The 20,085-nt window shown below is 39.1% G+C and overlaps 1 protein-coding gene across 2 annotated transcripts in view; it reads left to right on the top strand.

Moving 5' to 3' along the window:
• The first annotated feature begins 1,816 nt into the window (after positions 1–1,816).
• Positions 1,817–20,085, top strand: part of LOC145683851 (uncharacterized) — a 233,456-nt gene continuing 215,187 nt past the window's right edge. For both annotated transcript variants that reach the window (XM_081755453.1, XM_081755456.1), the window contains exon 1: positions 1,817–4,401. The gene's annotated coding sequence lies outside the window, so the exon portion shown is untranslated. The remainder of the gene's footprint in view (positions 4,402–20,085) is intronic.

Here is a 20,085-nt window from a genome sequence, read left to right on the forward strand (position 1 = left end):
TTCGGGCGTCAACTTTCAAAATTTTCGGGTGGGTTCTTATGCCCCCTTAAACTGTTTTTCCGAAGAAAATAAATAAAACGTATACCTTCCTTTTTTTCACATCGTCCATGCGCATAGTTTCGTTGCAGTTCGTCATGTCCTTTACACACATCTGACATACTGTTACTAGCACTTTTGATATTTCGTGATCAAATGTTTGGATGGTTCCGTGCCCCACCCAACCCCCTTTTCAAGGAAAATACGAAACCCGTATTCCCTAATTTTATGTCTACAATATCTGCATACAATTTCATTCACTTTGGCTTACTTCTTTTTACCTTTCGGGCCACAAATTTCAAAACTTTCGATGGGGGCTTTTGCCACGTAAAACCGTTTTCTCCTAGAAAATAAAATTGACCGTATTGGTGTACTTTTTGCGTGTTGCCCACACGTAAAGTTTCGTTGCAATTCTTCCTGTCCTATACACATATCTGACGTACTGTTACTAGCACTATTGATATTTCGTGATCAAGTGTTCGGAGGGTGCCCTGCCCCACCTAATCCTTTTTTCAAGGAAAATACGAAACCCGTGTTCCCTAATTTTATGTCTACAATATCTGTGTACAATTTCATTCACTTCGGCTCAATTCTTTTTGCCTTTCGGGCCTCAAATTTCAAAACTTTCGGTGGGGGCTTTTGCCCCCTTAAACTATTTTTCCGCAGAAAACAAATAAAAAGGATACCTTCATTTTTTGCACATTGTCCATGCGCACAGTTTCATTGCAATTCGTCATGTCCTTTACACACATCTGACATACCTTTACTAGCACTTTTGATATTTCGTGATCTAAGGTTTGGAGGGGTCCGTGCCCGACCTAACCGTCTTTTCCAGGAAAATACGAAACCCGTAGTCCCTCATTTTGTGACTACAATACCTGTACAAAATTTCATTCACTTTGGTTCACTTCTTCTTACTTTTCGGGCGTCAAATTTTGAAATTTTGGAGCGCGTTCTTTTGCCCCTGAAACCCATTTTAAGCAGAATAGAAAACAAACCGTATTCCTTTTTTCTGCGCTATTATCCATGCACAAAGTTTCCTTGCAATCCTTCATGTCCTTTACACACATCTGACGTAGTGTTACTAGCACTTTTGATATTTCGTGATCAAAGGTTTGGAGGGGTCGGTGCTCCACCCAATCGTTTTATCCAGGAAAATACGGAACCCGTATCCTTATTTTGCGTCTGCAATATCTGTGAACAATTTCATTCACTTCGATCCACTTTTTTTTTTTTTTTTTTTGCCTATCGGGCATTCAACTTTAAAACTTTAGGTGGGGCTTTTGCCCCGTAAAACCGTTTTCTCCTGGAAAATGAAAATGCCAGTATTGGTTTATTTTTTGCGTGTTGCCCACACGTAAAGTTTCGTTGCAATTCTTCCTGTCCTTTACACACATCTGACGTACTGTTACTAGCACTATTGATATTTCGTGATCAAGTGTTTGGAGGCGTCCGTGCCCCTACAACCGTTTTCTTTTTAAGAAAATACGAAACCCGTGTCCCTCATTTTATGTTTTAAATATCTGTGCAGAATTTCATTCACTGCGGTTCAGTTGTTCTTGCCTTTCGGGTGTCAACTTTTTAAATTTTTGTGTGGGTTTTATAGTATCACAGTACAGATATAACCAATGATTGATATTAGATCACAGACATATCTGTGATAATCTAGGTTATATAGTGTTTACTTACTATGTGAATACTAATACTCACTTAACCTTACGTGGGAGAGAGGGGTTATAGTTATTTTATAAGAAACAATGACTACTCAATAATCTACCTTTTGCTATCTCATTTTATTATGTGAATTTATCTACACAAGATATGGGCGTGACTCTTACAGGGCTATTCTAGACCCGATAATGACAACGGAATAATATGTGAGTCACCCACACGTAAATAGATTATTAGCATTATCTCAATGTTTTAAATAACAGACGTAATTATCCATCAGCAATACATGGATTGATATACAAATCAAAGAATGCATAGCATTACAATATAATACTGCTATTATTATAATTATTGTTACTGTTATTATACTACTACTCGGGTTTATCATAACCTTCGGTTACGAGGACTGTGAGAATTGCATTGCCTGACCATACTGATGTGTGAAATTAAGAAAAACCATAAAATATACAACTTACATGTTCAGGTCCATCAATACTGCTGACTTAACCTAGAAGCGTTAAGACGAGACTCTCGCGTATACTCGAGACGAGACTAAACCGCGTTTACAGATGCGAGCCAAGACCGACCGAGACTCGATCTAAGACTGAACAAAACTGAACACCCTGGTTTAGAAACCAGTAGTTTTTATATTTGCCTTATTTGTTATTTTTCTTTCTCATGTCCTTCCGGGCCAGTATATTCTAGACTATGAAATAATAGTTTTGTGACGTATGCATGGAACACACAGCTTTTACACTTTCACTGACGAAATTGTTTTGTCGTATGGGTATTATTCAGTTTCCTGGTGTCCTTCTACCTGTTTTTGACCAAACCAATAATAACTTATTTTTCACTTTGGTATTTTTCCGGGTGACATTCACTTTTAATAATAAAATGTATGATCTTTGAAATTATAAAAATTTCGATCAAACTTGATGTTCTCGTGATATTCCCCCACTTAAAAAAATAATACTGAGCAATCCTGTAATGGATGCCCAAAATTGTGAATTTCGATCATAGTTCGATGGTCACCCTGTATAAGGAGTTCAGCAAGGCACTGGAAAACACTGTGTGTCATGAAACTCGTGAAGCACACTTCCTATATACTAGATGCAACGTCAGTTTCATGCCTAGAATGCTTGGTGCAGGGACATAGGGAAGAAGAGTAACATTAACTAGCCAGTGGTACCAAGGGTGGCTAATAAGGCATAAGGTTGTAATAGCGGTGTACATACAGCGTTAACACCTTTAGTACAGTGACTAATACATCTAAAGAGTATGTCCAAGAAGGACGAACAACCTGTAATTAAATGTATCGCTGGGATCCAGAAGAGTAAAGCGTTAAAAGTTGCATATCAATTTACATTTATGCATTGTAGAAAAAAGGATTGTCTGACTCGTATGGCAGGCAATGGATTATCACACCCGTTAATCATTATATTCATGTTACAGATATGAACAATATAAACACAAAATATATATATATATATATATAACCTAAAATAAATCAACTAAATAAAGTAAATACATAGATACATAAATATCAGGGGAATGTTGTATATTCCACTGGTTTTTCCTTTATGCACAAACCTTAGCCTTTGGAAATTAATGTGCATCCAAGATGCACCTGTAATTCCCTTTCAGTGCAATCTGCCATGAATGTAAACGTTAATGTAGGCAGAAAGGGTTAAAGGAAGGGGAATAAAAGGTTAATAGGCATAAGAGAATGTGATCAGGAAAAGGGAGATAGCATACGGTTTTTTAGTTTTTTTTTTTTTTTAAGGATAAGACGAGTAGAAAATACCACCACCAACTAATATTAGGGAATATTTACAATGGTGTTTGTGAGAAATATCTCGGGCTAAGCAATGAGTCCATAGGAGTAGATGCAGGTCTGGATGGAGTGGTGCAGGAATCAGGTGCAGGGTCGTGTGGCGAAGGTGTTGGTGCACGGTGTCCTTCCAAACGTGTTAACAGAAGGCGGTCTTCCCCATTGGTGTAAGTGGAAGAATCATCTAGGCGAGGATGCGTGAACTGTGATGTAATATTGGAGTAATAGAATCTGGAACGTGGTTTGGGTCTGCCATATCGAGACCAACAAAGGCAAAAGATAATGGATAGCACACATCCTACAGTACCCACGGCATTGATAATTGTAACCAGAGTTACCATATCGAAGGGGGTTTGGGCCCTCACGGGATGTACTGCAATAAGGCCAAAAGCAGAGACGAGCCACCTGAAAGGGAGAAAACGAACTCGTCTTACAGGTAGTCTATAATTGAGCTATTAAAACGAAATGCAAATTCTAGTTCTATGTGTTTTTGTGGTTTTTTTTTAATATATGTCTTGCCTTATGGCATACAATAATTTACTTCCCAAGAGTTAGCTGTACGAGTTGGAGGAAATAACGCAGTTAATTTTAGAACAGAAGAATTCGTTGACCTGGTGAAGGTCACGGTGGGAATTCCTTCTTGGCAGGATAGCCACCTGACTGGCGCAGGATTCACTGATGCGTGCGAATGCACTTGCATTGTGAGGCTCCTGACTACGACCGTAAAAGATCAGGAAGGAGGGGGAAACCCTGAGTGAAAGTATTTCCCAAGCTATGCAAATCAAACGGGGTTGTACATTAAAGTGATTAATTGAGTGTGTGCTGTGCATGTTGTGGGGACGATGCTCGAAGAGGATGGCTTGGTAAGTACTAAAGTACTATTAACCTACACTTCGGTTGGGCGCGACGCGAAAGATATTCTTTTTTGTGTTTGTATATGGATTCGTGTGTTGTGTTTGTACACACGAAAATGTGTTTCGGGAAAACGTGGGAACAAATGCATTCAGTGGAGTGAAAGGCAAGGAATGTAAGTTTATTGCCACGGAAATAAGCTTACTTATTGCTGTATCTATTTATGAGATTTTTTTTTTGTTGCATAGAGAGAAAGAAGAAATGGGTGGGTCTGGGAATAGGGCTACATACAACCTATGTTGTATTTTCCTGGGGATATTTTAAATTTCTTTTTTTTTTTTTTTTGTAAACTCAGAAACGCAGCCTATGCTGAAGTCTATCAAAATCTTTCTCCTTCTTCCGAAAGAAATGCATTTGTTGCCTAAAGGGGGTTTTTAAACTACACGGAAATTATGTGTAAGAAACATAATGGAATATATATCGTTGTTATGCGTAACAGTGTAGTATATATATTTTGGGGGGGGGTCATGTTAATCAAATGAATGAATGTCCCGTGTAACCGTATAGTATTTTATACGATTACGTGTTATTCGCCGAGAAAAGATCCAAAATATTGGTTAGAGAATTTTGTATTTGTTTGTAGTTACTTTCGCATAGGAATTACTCAAATGTTGATCGGAGCGAGGGAAATGTGGGGAGGATGAAGTATATTAGATACTGTAACTATTATGTTGACCATTGTGGGGGTCAATGTGGTGGGTATTCCCTCGAGATGCCAGGGGGACCAGAGCCCTTATAATCTTAGGGGGACCAATGTAATTGGTGCACTCGTACAATTCGGGGGGGAACCAAAGCCCTTAGAATTCAAGGGGGCGCATGTCTCCCTTGAATTATCTATTGTTTTTACACAATCAAACCTTTAACAGTGAACAAACTCGTTCTATAAACAGTTGTTATGTTGGAAAATGCATCATGGGATGACATTAAGCGTGGTCCAATTGAGAAGTACCGTGATAAACTTACTGAAGCCCGTGGGTGTATGCCAAAGTTTTTTTTTTTTACAATTAAGAACAAAAGTAAATAATATAACGTATGGAATTCTAAATAAGCTATTCCTTGTATGAATAAATGCATCATATATGTGTACGTAAGATCATTTGTCTCTGAAAGGGAAAGAGGAGGGTATCATACGGTAGTCTACGAAGCGTGTAGGATTACTCGTAGAACGATAGCTGCACAAGCTGCATATACACTGAGGCGTGTCCGCATTAGGTATAAGAACCTAAGTAGGCAAGTAACACTCAATAACAAGCTGGTTCATGAAGTAGTGACGAAAATGAAATCAATTACACATGGATTAGAAAACCAATATGGCTGCTACGCGTATGCACGCTAGCGTGGACCAAGCAGTCATTATGTATAAGTGTAGAAATGTGCATGCAATGGCTGGAAATAGTCATTTGCCCCGTTTTCGTCTACGAATAACCCACATGGGAGGGGCCTGGGGGAACTACGGCACTAGATAGTGGCGGAGATAGAGGGGTAGACATGGGTAGGTGGGGTTTGCGGAACCTCAGGATGCTAAGGCAGGGTATGATATATGTGAAAACAAGAGACAAAGTCGGGCGTTTGAGCATATATATATATATATGGTGCATTTATACATGGAATGCTACACGATTACTCTGCTACCAATGAATGTAGTTACAGATATTGTCTGTACTTCGTCTGAAATTCGGGACTCGGATCTTCATCCGGTATATACAGTTTCAGACGTGATTTTGCTATTGGGACCTGTTGACCGTTCATTAAGACCATATATGAATTACCATCTAGGCGGCTGTGAATTTCAAAGGGGCCATCAAATAGTTGTTGAATACTCCTGCAATCACCGGGTTTGGCATATATGCGTTGCACCACGACTTTAGATCCAGGAAGAAACTCTGTCGGTTGCTTCTTAGAATGCAATTTTTCGCGTTGCCGTTCAAATATTTGATTCCTTCGGTATAACACGTAGTCCCGCGTTTCCCGTGCAAGAGTTAGCCTCTCGTGATTGCTTAGTTCTTGGTCGGGTGCATTAAGCACACGATCAATAATGAACGCAGGTTCGATACCAAACAGGATCGAGAAGGGACTGACGCGAAGTTCCGTGAGGGGTGTCTTATTTACACTAGCAGTGGCGGTCTGTAGAAAGTCCGGCCATCGTGCGTGTTGTTCCTTGGTAAGGAAACGCAATGCATTCTGGATGGCTCCGATTCGATTCTCAGCGTGCCCCAAAGTTTGATGATGGTGGGGGAGGGCGTAACGAACTTGTACCCCCATGCTTGCTAAGAATTGCCGCGTTTTCGTGGACGTATGGGATGTTTGTTTGTCCATAAAAAGGAGAGATGGACAGGAGTAGGGCGTCACTATATGGTCCATAAAGAAACTAATAAAAGCTTCTGACGTTGGGGATCTTACAGGTGCAGTAATAACAAATCCACTGGCGTGGTCTGTCGCCAAATAGAAGTACTGATATTGATCTGGTTCGGAAGCGATTAACTTCCCGGCCAAGTCAATGGAAAAGCATTTGAAGATGGTGTCGTGGGGTAGTTGTTGCACTGTTTCGACAGACGGTTTATACGATCTTTTAAATAGAGAGCATTCGTGACACCTGGCTAATTTTCGATATAGCCATTGTTTCATCTGCGGGAAGTAATACTTTGATTTAACTAGCAGATGTAATTTGGTAAATCCCGGGTGGGTTAATGAATGCGTGTGTAGTTCATCAAAGATCGAATCCCGTAATCTGTTAGGAACGCAGAGTACTAGTCTGTCGTTAGGTATGGCCTTGATCTTCCTATACAGGATACCATTCGAAATCGTGAATTGCTTTTTCCATTGGCTATATTGGCGCTGAGAGGTATCTTCAGTTTGTAAGGCGCGTATAATCTTCCCTAGAAATGAGTCCTGGCGCTGTAGTTCACCTACATCAACTCGTTTGTCGAGAGCCAGCATTTGGTACTCATGCGGGGTTTCTTCCGCTTCCGCTATCGTTTCCTGCGTTAACGGGAGTGGGTTCCTACTCATCATGTCTGCCAATCCGTTCTTGCTTCCGGTCAAATGTTTGATATTAAAAGAGAAATAAAGAAATCTCGCCACCTCAGTAGTTTGGGACTAAGGTGATTCGAGGTTTTCATGGCTGTGACCGCTAGTGAGTCGGTGTAAATGGTGAATTCCTGTCCAATTAAATATTTATAGAATTTTTTTAGCCCAAAATAGACCGCATATAATTCAAGCTCATAGATGGGTGGGGGCGTCTTCCTTGGCGGATGACGGGATGATGCAAACTGCACCGGGTGCCAGTCGGCATCAGAGGCGCGTTTCTGTAATAAACAGGCTCCGACGCCAATTAAACTGGAGTCTACCACCAGGGCATGCTCCGTATCTTGGGTTGAATATATCTGAAGAAGGGGTGGGTTAGTTAGAGCCTGGCGCATATGTTGAAATGCACTCTCGCATTCATCTGTCCACACCAATTTCTTCGGAGATCCTTTTAGAGCTTGATAAAGCGGTGCTAGGTTCAGTGAGATATTGGCAAAGAAAGTTCGAAAGAAATTCACCGAGGCCAACCAAGACCGTAATTGCTTGACAGTTTGGGGCTTGGGGATGCTCAAAATAGCCTCAATCTTAGCTGGGTCTGGTTGAATATGACCTGCTCGGATTATAAAGCCAAGACACTTTAGTGTTGTCACACCAAACATTGATTTTTTGAGATTGAACAAAACCGAGTAACGTTGTGCAGTCGCTAGTACTTTCTCTAGACTTACCAACAGTTCTTCAAACGTGCGCGCCCCTAAATAAAGGTCATCCACATACATAGTAAGGTGGTTGGGATCCACGTTTTCAAAAATGTCACGCAAAATGCGTTGGAGCATAATCGTGCTGTTAACATGCCCCATGGGCATGACTGTCAGTTGGTACATGGAATGCTTAAGATTTAGGGACGGTACGGAAAATGCAGTAAAAGGACGGTTTTCAGGGTCTAAGGGGACCTGAAAAAAAGACTGCGATAAATCGAAACAGCAGTAGTACATAGCGTCTGCTAGGTTCTCAATAACGTCCGCCATATTGGCTGGGGAATCCCGGATTGGATGGCAGGCAAGATTGAGTCTACGTAAATCCAAACAAATACGCAAATCGTCAGAATTAGGTTTTGGAACTACTAGAATATTATTCCGAGTTGCTGAATTGCTTAATTCAATAATGCCCATCTCTAATAATTTTAGTACTTGCTGTTTTGCCCTAGGCCGTAATCGGTGTGGCACCGTAAACATCGGGGATCGAAAGGGTTCTCTAAATTTTAAGTCAAGAGTGGCTTCATATGCATCTATATGGGAAAAATCAGTGTCAGACCATTTGAAAACACTGGCATATTTAGTAAGCACATCCCTTAATTTTTGTTGTTGTTCATTACTCAACTCTTTGTTAATTTTGAATTGTTGTGAATCAATAAGGTGACCAATTTTCGCAAGCCGTTCTTTTGTTTTCTGTTGTGCATGCTCAGCAGTCGGTGTAAACAACTTACGTACTGTGTTTACATGTAGCGACTCAGGAATGTCTGGTAGAACAGACGCAATAGCCAAAGGCGTTCCCTTGTGAAAGTGTTTGGGTTTGGAAGCCAGATTTACAACGGGAACCGCTATGTTGTCTGTACTAGCTACTGTGTGAGCAATAAAGCAACGTTTTAGGTTGCTGTTGATAGGTGTATGTATGTGAACAGCACTGAAATTGACACCTAACGGTATGTCAAGTGGAATGAAAACAACTGAGCGTGGAGGGACGGTTGTGGTTTGTTTACAAACCAACGTAAAGTGTTGATTCGTCTGCACTTTCGAAGCAACTGCAGGAGGCAATTGAGTAGAGCCTACGGGTATATTCTGTTCTGAATTTGGCTGACAGCCAAAATGACGTAATGTGAGTGTATTATTCTGATATTCAATTACGGCTTGATGAGTTTTCAAAAAATTATTAGCCAAAATAATAGGAAATTTAGGAATTGGAATAAGTCTAAATAAAACCGTAAATGATTTTCCGGCCAAATTAATCTTAATGTATGCTGTATACTTAAGCGATAACGGTTTCTCGCTTACACCATACAGATTTGTTTCCATCTTAAATACAGTCACATTACGTGGTAAGGCTGTCCACGGTAACAGGGAGCTCTCTGCTCCGGTATCAATCAGAAAACGGCGTTTTACGTTCCCTATCGAACCCTGAACTTAAAATAATTGGCCTTCGGATTGTAGTGGCAGGGTGAGAATGGTAGGAGATAAGGTATCATGGTTAGGGACTGGCGGTTGAGATGGACTTGAAGAGGCTGGTTCAGAAGCTGAAGGCTCCTGAGGCAAATTCATTTTTTTGAATCGGGAACAGGTTCGAACGGTTTAGGTGGTTGGGCTGCCGGGGGAGGGGGATGGGATGGGAAAGCGTAAGGAGTCGGTGGGGGGTATCCGTAATACGGATATGGCGGGGCATACGGAGGGTATGCCGGCGGAAATTGCCCATAATAGGCGTGGTAACTATCATTGCCTTTTGAGAATGTATTAGTTTGCTTCTTCTTCTTCTTCTGGTTCTTTGCTTTGGCCTGCTGGGCCAAGTTCGATTCCTTGTTCTTGTTACCCTGTTTAGTTTTTGGCGCAGGAGGCTTATCGTGCCGATGATTACACTTAGCACAATTGGTACGTGCTTCCTGGCTTCTGCGGTAATCCTGTTGATAGGACGGAGCAGGAGAAGTTGCGCGGGGGGTGGGGGGTCTGAATGAAGTTTCTGCAAAATGTACATGAGCCTTATGGGAATTGAACTGAAGCTGTAACTTGTCCAGCTTGTCCATTATTTCGGCGTATAGGTCTGCTTGCCTAACCTGGGGAGTAGAATATACAGTGGGGTTTGCAGTAGCTTGCGGGGCCACTGGGGGAAGCTGAGGGTCACATGACACGACCCGTTGTTGTTCCGCGATGCGCTGGTGTAATAATAGGTCGGCTTTCTGCCTGGTGAATGCTTCCTTAATTAATGCATCAAAATTCGCGAACGTCTTTTGGGAAAAATAATGCATGTGTTGGGGAAGCATAGCAATAACAGCATCTGCCATAAAATCTTTAAAGGGAAGGGTGGGATTATACTTATCTGCCAAGAACTTCTTCTCAAATAAGTAGTGCGTTAGTGGTTCGCCCGGGGCTTGAACTCGCGATCTGTAGGCATTAAGTGCTGTTAATGGTATCTGACAAGACCCAAATTGCTCCTCAAACGCTGCTTTCAAACCCGCCCAGTCTTTGTTACGTAAAGACTCTTCCTGTTTCTTGTACCAATACAAAGGCGGTCCACTTAAGCATGTGGGAAAGATAGCTTTAATCCGATCGGGTGTCCACGCATTGATCTCGGCCAAACGTTCAAAATTGGCCAAAAATCTGTCAACACTTTCAGACGGTCCATCGGAAAATACATCTAAGGAGATAGGGGGAAGGATCATAGAAACCGGAGTTGCACTATTAGTCCTACTTTGTGATCGAGTATTAGCCATAGTTAACTAGTGAAAGTAGCAAAATAAAAGATAAAATTGCACTGAGAGCGAATCACAAGTTTAAGTAACCAACACTACACATAGAAATAAGGCTTATGCATTACACATAATTATGTTCAGGCAGTACAATCATAAGTCCTCTTATTCATTTCGGGGAGCCATATCACAGTAAAATAGTATCACAGTAATAATCACAGTAAAGATATTTACTGATCACAGATAATATCACCATATTATCATAATTTATTATGGCAATTATCTTCATGATTAAGGTTATTCAGTACCTATTTATCCATATCTATCACATATCTGTGCTTACCTCGGTTATATAGTGTTTACTTACTATGTGAATACTAATACTCACTTAACCTTACGTGGGATAGAGGGGTTATAGTTATTTTATAAGAAACAATGACTACTCAATAATCTACCTTTTGCTATCTCATTTTATTATGTGAATTTATCTACACAAGATATGGGCGTGACTCTTACAGGGCTATTCTAGACCCGATAATGACAACGGAATAATATGTGAGTCACCCACACGTAAATAGATTATTAGCATTATCTCAATGTTTTAAATAACAGACGTAATTATCCATCAGCAATACATGGATTGATATACAAATCAAAGAATGCATAGCATTACAATATAATACTGCTATTATTATAATTATTGTTACTGTTATTATACTACTACTCGGGTTTATCATAACCTTCGGTTACGAGGACTGTGAGAATTGCATTGCCTGACCATACTGATGTGTGAAATTAAGAAAAACCATAAAATATACAACTTACATGTTCAGGTCCATCAATACTGCTGACTTAACCTAGAAGCGTTAAGACGAGACTCTCGCGTATACTCGAGACGAGACTAAACCGCGTTTACAGATGCGAGCCAAGACCGACCGAGACTCGATCTAAGACTGAACAAAACTGAACACCCTGGTTTAGAAACCAGTAGTTTTTATATTTGCCTTATTTGTTATTTTTCTTTCTCATGTCCTTCCGGGCCAGTATATTCTAGACTATGAAATAATAGTTTTGTGACGTATGCATGGAACACACAGCTTTTACACTTTCACTGACGAAATTGTTTTGTCGTATGGGTATTATTCAGTTTCCTGGTGTCCTTCTACCTGTTTTTGACCAAACCAATAATAACTTATTTTTCACTTTGGTATTTTTCCGGGTGACATTCACTTTTAATAATAAAATGTATGATCTTTGAAATTATAAAAATTTCGATCAAACTTGATGTTCTCGTGATAATAGTAGAACTTTACATTATGTAACTTTTTTTTAGATTATAATAGTAATTTAGATTATAATATTCCCAATACATTTAATGTATATATTGATATTGTAAAACAACAACAAAATATTGGCCCGATAGTTCGAAAATTTAGTGTATATAATGTGCAACACGGTCATGTAAAATCTTTTGTGTTTTATACACCGCATTATGTTAAAGTTGAAAAGAAATATTTTGAAACGATAGCAGTAAACTTAAAAGATGAACACGGTTTAAAATTACCATTTCGTTTTGGGACTTCAAACTTGACACTTCACTTAATAGGAAAATGATTTCTGAAAGTATTGATAATAGTTTTTACATTACATTAGTTTCAAACGCTAGCACAACTGTATATCCTACAAATAGTCCAACACATTTTATTAATCAGTTAAAAAATAATATGCGATTATCAGAATCCGATTGGTACGTAGGGTTAAGCGAAGTACATATTCCATTAGCATGTTATAAAGTTACCGAAGGTGAAAATGTTGTATGTTACAAATTTTAAAATGCAGTGCCTATGAAAAGTAAAGTTGTTGTTGGATATTATCGATCCATTCATCATTTAATAGATGAATTAAATGTGGTATCAAGATTTATAAGATATACCTTTTCAAATATTGTATACACGACTCCAAAAGTGCATTACCACCTGCAATTCTCCTTTTCCTGCAATAGCAGGCAACCCAAAATGCTCGGCGCTTCGGTTGGTTGCGAATTCCAAAGGCGTTGGACCAAACCTCAATTTTGTAACAAATATATCAGTGTGGCAAACTGCAAATAACAGAATAAAACGAATTATTGAAAATGACAATTTTATTATTGTGGCGGAGTTGGATGACATCAAAAGTTACAACATGATCTTACTTAAGCAGTTCAAACAAGATCAATGGCAAGAAACACATATCACAGGAAAGCATTTCTCTCCTCCTCCGCAACAAAAAATAATCTCATAAAAAGAAAAAAGTTACCTAATGTGAAGGTTTAATATAAAAGCCTCGCCAAATATTTTGAAAGTTGACAACGGAAAATTCAAGAACAACTGAACCGAAGTGCATGCGAATGAATTGTAGACGTAAAATGAGGATACGGGTTTCGTATTTTCATAAAAAAAGGTTGGGTGGGGCACGAGCCCCTCCAAACCTTTGATCACGAAATATGAAACGTGCTAGTAACACTATGTCAAATGTGTGTAAAGGACATGAAGAATTGCAACAAAACTTTGTGTATGGACAACACGTCAAAAATAAACGAATATGGGTTTTTATGTTCTGTGGAAAAACGATTTTAGGGGGCAAAAGTCCCCACGTAAAATGTTTAAAGCTGACGCCCGAAAGGCAAGGAGAAGTGAACGAAAGTGAATGAAATTGTGAACAGAGATTGCAGACGTAAAATGAGGATACGGGTATCGAATTTTCTTGAAAAAAAATGTTGGGTGGGGCACGGACCCCTGCAAACCTTTGATCACGGAATATGAAAAGTGCTAGTAATACTATGTCAAATGTGTGTAAAGGACATGAAGAATTGCCAGGAAACTTTACGTATAGACAACACGCAAAAACAAAGTAATACGGTTTTTGATTTTCTGCGGAAAAACTGTATCAGGGAGCAAAAGTACCCACCCCAAAATTTTGAAAATTAACGCCCGAAAGATTAAAGAAGTGAACCGAAGGGAATGAAATTTTGCACACATATTGTAGACAAAATGTGGGTATACGGGTTTCGTATTTACCTGGAAAAGACGGTTAGGTGGGACACGGGCCCCTCCAAACCACTGATCACGAAATATCGAAAGCGATAGTAACAGTATGTCAAATGTGTGTAAAGGAAATGAAGAATTGCAACAAAACTTTGTGTATGGACAATACGCCAAAAATAAACGAATACGGGTTTTTATGTTCTGTGGAAAAACGATTTTAGGGGGCAAAAGTCCCCACGCAAAATTTTTAAAGCTGACGCCCAAAAGGCAAGAAGAAGTGAACCGAAGTGAATTAAATTGCGAACAGAGATTCAGACGTAGAATGAGAATACGGGTATCGTATTTTCTTTTAAAAAATGTTGGGTGAGTCGCGGACCCCTCCAAACCTTTCACCACGAAATATGAAATGTGCTAGTAACCCTATGTGCAACGTGTGTAAAGGACATGAAGAAATGCAACGAAACTTTATGTATAGACAATACGTAAAAAGCAAAGGAATAGGGCTTTTTATTTTCTGCGGAAAAACGGTTTCAGGGGGCAAAAGAACCCGCACCAAACTTTTGAAAGTTGACGCCCGAAAGATAAAAACAAGTGAACCGAAGTGAATGAAATTTTGCACACATATTGTAGACATAAAATGTTGGTATACGAGTTTTGTATTTACCTGAAAAAGACGGTAAGGTGGGGCACGGACACGTCCAATCATTTGATCATGAAATATCAAAAGTTCTGGTAAAAATATGTGAGATGTGTGTGACGACATGAAGAATTGCAACATAGCTTTCTGTATGGACAATACGCAAAAAATAAACGAATACGGGTTTTTATGTTCTGTGGAAAAACGATTTTAGGGGGCAGAAGTACCTACGCAAAATTTTTAAAGGTGACGCACGGAAAGCAAGAAGAAATGAACCGAAGTGAATTAAATTGCGAACAGAGATTCAGACGTAAACTGAGGATACGGGTTTTGTATTTTCCTGATAAAAATGTTGGGTGAAGCACGGACCCTTCCAAACTTTTGATCACGAAATTTGAATAGTGCTAGTAACACTATGTCAAATGTGTGTCAAGAACATGAAAAATCGCAACGAAACTTTACGTATAGACAATACGCGAAAAAAAATGATCACGGCTTTTTTTATTTTCTGCGGAAAAACGGTTTCAGGAGGCAAAAGAACCCACCCCAAACTTTTGAAAATTTACGCCCGAAAGATAAGAAGTGAACCAAAGTGAATGAAATTTTGCACACATATTGTAGGCATAAAATGTGCGTATACGGGTTCGTATTTACCTGGAAAAGACTGTTAGGTGGTGCATAGACCCCTCCAAACCTTGATCAATTCTGTTTTTATATTCTGTGGAAAAACGATTTTCGGGAGCAAAAGATCCCACTCAAAATGTTGAAATTTTATGCCTGAAAGGCAAGTTGAAGTGGACCGAAATGAATGAAATTGCGAAAGGATATTGCAGACATCTAATTAAGGAATACTGGTTTCGTATTTTCCTGGAACAAACGGTTGGGTGGGGCACGGAACCATCCAAACATTTGATCAAGAAATATCAAAAGTGCTAGTATGAGTGTCAGACGTGCGTAAAGGAATTGCAACGAAAGTATTGACAATACGCGAAAAATAGACGAATATGAGTTGTTTAATTTACTGCGGAAATACGGTTTTAGGGGGCAAAAGCTCGCACCGAAAATTTTAAAAGTTGTCGCCCGAAAGGCAAATAGGAGTTAACCGAACTGAATGGAATTGTGAACAGACATTGCAGACGTAAAATGAGGGTACGGGTTTCGTATTTTCATAAAAAAATCGGTTGGGTGGTGCACGGACCCCTCCAAACCTTTGACCACGAAATATGAAAAGTGTTAGTAACACTATGTCAAATGTGTAAAGGACATGAAGAATTGCAGGGAAACTTTACGTGTTGACAATACGCAAGAAATAAATGAATACGGGTTTTTATTTTCTGCAAAAAAACGGTTTTATAGGGCGAAACTATCACCCAAAATTTTGAAAGTTTACGCCCGAAAGGCAACAAGAAGTGAACCGAAGTGAATGAAATTATGCACAGATATTTTACACACAAAATAAGTGAATATGAATTTCGCATTTTCCTGGAAAAAAAGATGATTGGGTGGGGCACGGAGCCCTCTAAACATTTGATCACGAAAACATTGTAAGCGTTAAAGGTGCCTCCCGAAATATTATAAAATATTATATATATACTGTTTGTGCTTACTATTGATCTTCCAAATTTGAAAAATCGGATGGATACACTTGTGAAACACGAAAGGTCTTATTTTACATATCCACTATTTACACACAATTTCTTTCGCTTCTGTCCACTCTTTCCGCCACCAGACGCCTCAGTCCAACCAAAAGTTTTTTCTTTGCAGGAAAATACGAAACACGTATTCCTTCATCTGGCATCTACAATATTTGAGCAGTTTCATTCACTTCGGTCCACTTGTTTTTGCCTTTTGGGCGTCAATTTTTCAAATTTTGTGTGGGGGCCTTCTCCCCTTTACCGTTTTTCCACAGAAAATAAAAAATGCATTAGTTTTTTTCGCATATTGTCACTAGACAAAATTTCGTTGCAATTCTTCATGTTCTGTAGGCACTTTGGCAAACTGTTATTAGCACTTTTGATATTTGGTGATCAAAGATTTGGAGGGGTCTGTGCCCCACTTAACCGTTTTTTTTTCAGGAAAATACGAAACCCGTATTCCCTCATTTTATGTCTACAATATCTGTGCACAATTTCATTCACTTCGGTCCACTTGTTATTACCTTTCGGGCGTCAACTCTCAAAATTTTGGGTCTGGTTTATCACCCCCTGAAACAACTTTACCGCAGAAAATAAAAATACACGTATTAGTTTATTTTATGTATAGTATCTACCTACCAAAATTTTATAAAAATCGGAGTGTTACACTTGGGAAGTGTTACTTGTCAGTCATTGTAGAATTATTTTCCTTGTTTTTCCATCAATAAGAAATTGCCTGACAAGTAAAGGGTCCAAATGGATGAATCAAGTTGCGGGATGAGACTTAGTGCGACTGATAGAGTATATGGAAATATGTATATGTGCAAAGTTATAAGGGCTGAACGCCATAAGAAACGGAGGGGGGTCAAAATTTATGGGAGGAGGGCTATGCTATGTTATTGAAATACATCAAATAAACTATTGAATCATGAAAATAGTGAAAGATAGACAATGCAAACGGTGATAGTTTCCCATATTGACAGAAGAAGAATGGCAGAGTAGATCGCGAACCTCTGGCGCACCTTCAAATCCGCCATTTTGAAATATGTGATAATTTTGGAAATGAAAATGTAGTGATGTGATATATCATTTAGGGCCAGCATGTTCTCAAAAGTCAATTATGAACTTCAGTGATCGGTATCTGTACTTAGTTGTTAGATTTAAGATAATCTTCATAGTTATTTACGAAAATCTAGGAGACTGATACTCGTATGTTGAAAATTTGGACTATCACGAAAACACATTTAAGTTGAACATGTCCAAAGCCAAGAAAACTAACCTCGAAATTTGATACCCATGTTGTATATTATTATATTTTACTGTCGAATATCAAATTTCACTGTTAGTTTTCTTGGTTTGTAGATATGAGTTATTTTTTGTCCATAATACGACTAATAATGCTAAAAGACTCACAAATCAAATTTAGTTCGTACCTTTAGCATTTCTTACAATCAACGTTCAATTGTAGTTCTTAGCCTTTCAAAATTATGAGCCTCACAGACTCATTCTCTCTTACAAATATTAGTATCAATAACATAACCTATTGATAAATTATCTTAACGGTAACCCACCGACAAACTGTAAGCAATCCCTGTAAAATGAAATGAAGTATTTCGTTTTAACGAACCACGATTATGCTCTTTGGGCTAAGGGAGACAATGATTAATGCAAGTGAATGTTGATGGAAGATATGATGGAATGAGAATGTGAAAGGAAATTGAAGTATCCCGAGGAAACCCACACACGATACGATGGTGTCCACCACAAAATTTCTTGGCTGAGGATCGAACCAGAGGCCCCACGTACCAAAACAAGTGATTACCACTGAGTCACCTTGTCTTCCCCCAATCCCTAAGAGACGCGGGCATCCAGTTACGAATAACTGACATAAAAAAACGTACTTACCATTTTCTCACAAAGGAAACTCCACGAATCCCACATTCTGACCGTTTGTACTTCTTGTATGTTGGTTTATCACAAACATTATTTAGTATATCGATACATCTGTCAGAGTAATAGTGTTTGCTCCAAAGTAGGGGCAGGTGACTTAGTGATAGAGCGCTTACTTCTGGTGCGGGATGGACCTCGTTCGATCCCACACTTAAAGTTTGTAGTGGATACCATCGCACCCGTAAGATTTCTCGGAATTATCCTGTTTTCTCCTACATTCTCATTTCACGAATTATTTCCCAAAAATTGGCTTCCATCTATTACCTCTCTTTATTATTGGATCGGATTTCAGTTTAGCATCCCTTGGGTAGCAAAATTACATGAGATATGGAGCTACGGATTAACATGAGAGCCGAAATGCTTGCACTCCCGCCGCGAATCGGAGCCGGGTCTCCTATGCGAAAGTCGCAGACGCTACTCAATATCCATGCGTGATCTCTCTGTCTTCATTAGCCTAGAAGGCATAACATTTAAACTTTATGGACTTCATATAATTTCAGTTCTTCCTCGATAGCCAATTCTATACTGAGACAAAGTAGATCAATCAAATGTGTCCATCTTCCCTTTTTTATAATTTTAATGATGTTCTTGTAACTTTGACCGTGTTCTAAGATTCCTGTTAGTTGAAATATCGTAGTTAACTTGCCTCGGTCAACGTTTCATAAAATATCCCCATAATTCTTCAATTTCGTTGGGGTGACTTTTGTGCTGTTTCTGTACCATATCGAGTTGTGCATTAATGGAAGCCATGGCTAAAAATATTATACATTTCCTTTCCCCCGACTTCGATCCGACATTTTGTTCTCGAGTTATCGCTGTTTTGGGCATTTTTCCGACTGGTTTTTGGCTGGTCGTAGCGCCAAAAGGAAGCATTTGTGCTCCCAGGCTGTCTTATCATGGTGTCAGGAATCAGCTCCCAACGCTGTTAGTGTTGTTTTGAAACACGCTCTATATTTCTATCCTGTTTCTGGTTAGCTTCTCTTTGCCAATCAATTTCCAGTATTCCCAAAACAAACCAAAAGTGAACTAAATTCACTAAATCGCCTACCCCCTATGCTTTCTTCTTGTATAGTACTTATTATATATTTATATTGTAATTGACAGAGATTGCCAATATTGATTGAAATATCTCGTTAAAATGCTAGTATAGGAATTCCCTCTTCAGTACAGAAATTCCCTCCTTGCATCCTACCGCAATTTTAGGCGAGATGGGATTAAGTAAGATGGGAATTCCCATCTCGCCTAAAACGATAGGCATTCTTATCTTGGAGATGTAAGTGGCTGATAAATCGTTAGGCTAAGTGGGATTAGGCTAGATGAGATGGAATCATCTGAAAAGGTAGGGGGACGGTAGATAGCGGCATGACGTCACGCCGTACCCCATGCCTATCTTTGTTCATTGTAAATGCTTAGGAAGTGGGTTGCCGTACCCAGTTTTTTGTAGGTGGGGATAGGGTCCACCGCGTTCCCACGCACTTTTACCCCTGCTGCTAAGTATTAATTGCTGTAAGGACTAACGAAAAATATTATGTAATAATAATAATAATAATAATAATAATAATAATAATAACGGATCTGAATGATAAATATATTTTTTCAACTTTCATTACAATTGCTGTCTGTTCCCGTGAATCTGGTTATATTGTTTTTGTAAGGAATAAAGAGGCTTCAAACAACAATATGATTTGTATAAAAGAAAAAAAACCTTATCAGTTGTATTACGAACTGACCTTGCGTCTGTTTTTTTTAAACACAATGTTACGAGGCACAGAAGCCACCACGCCTGCGGTGTGCTTGCTTTTTTGCCTCAGGCAGCTTCAGTACTAAAGTTAAGACTTTCATTCTGTCAATTTATGTGTAGCTATCAGTCAATCACACAGGTTCTTTGCAACGCTGAATTTTACAAGAGAGATTTT

This window comes from Thermobia domestica, chromosome 4, assembly GCF_964235325.1.
Source record: "Thermobia domestica chromosome 4, izTheDome1.hap1.1, whole genome shotgun sequence".
In the NCBI taxonomy this organism is placed as follows: Eukaryota; Metazoa; Arthropoda; class Insecta; order Zygentoma; family Lepismatidae; genus Thermobia; species Thermobia domestica.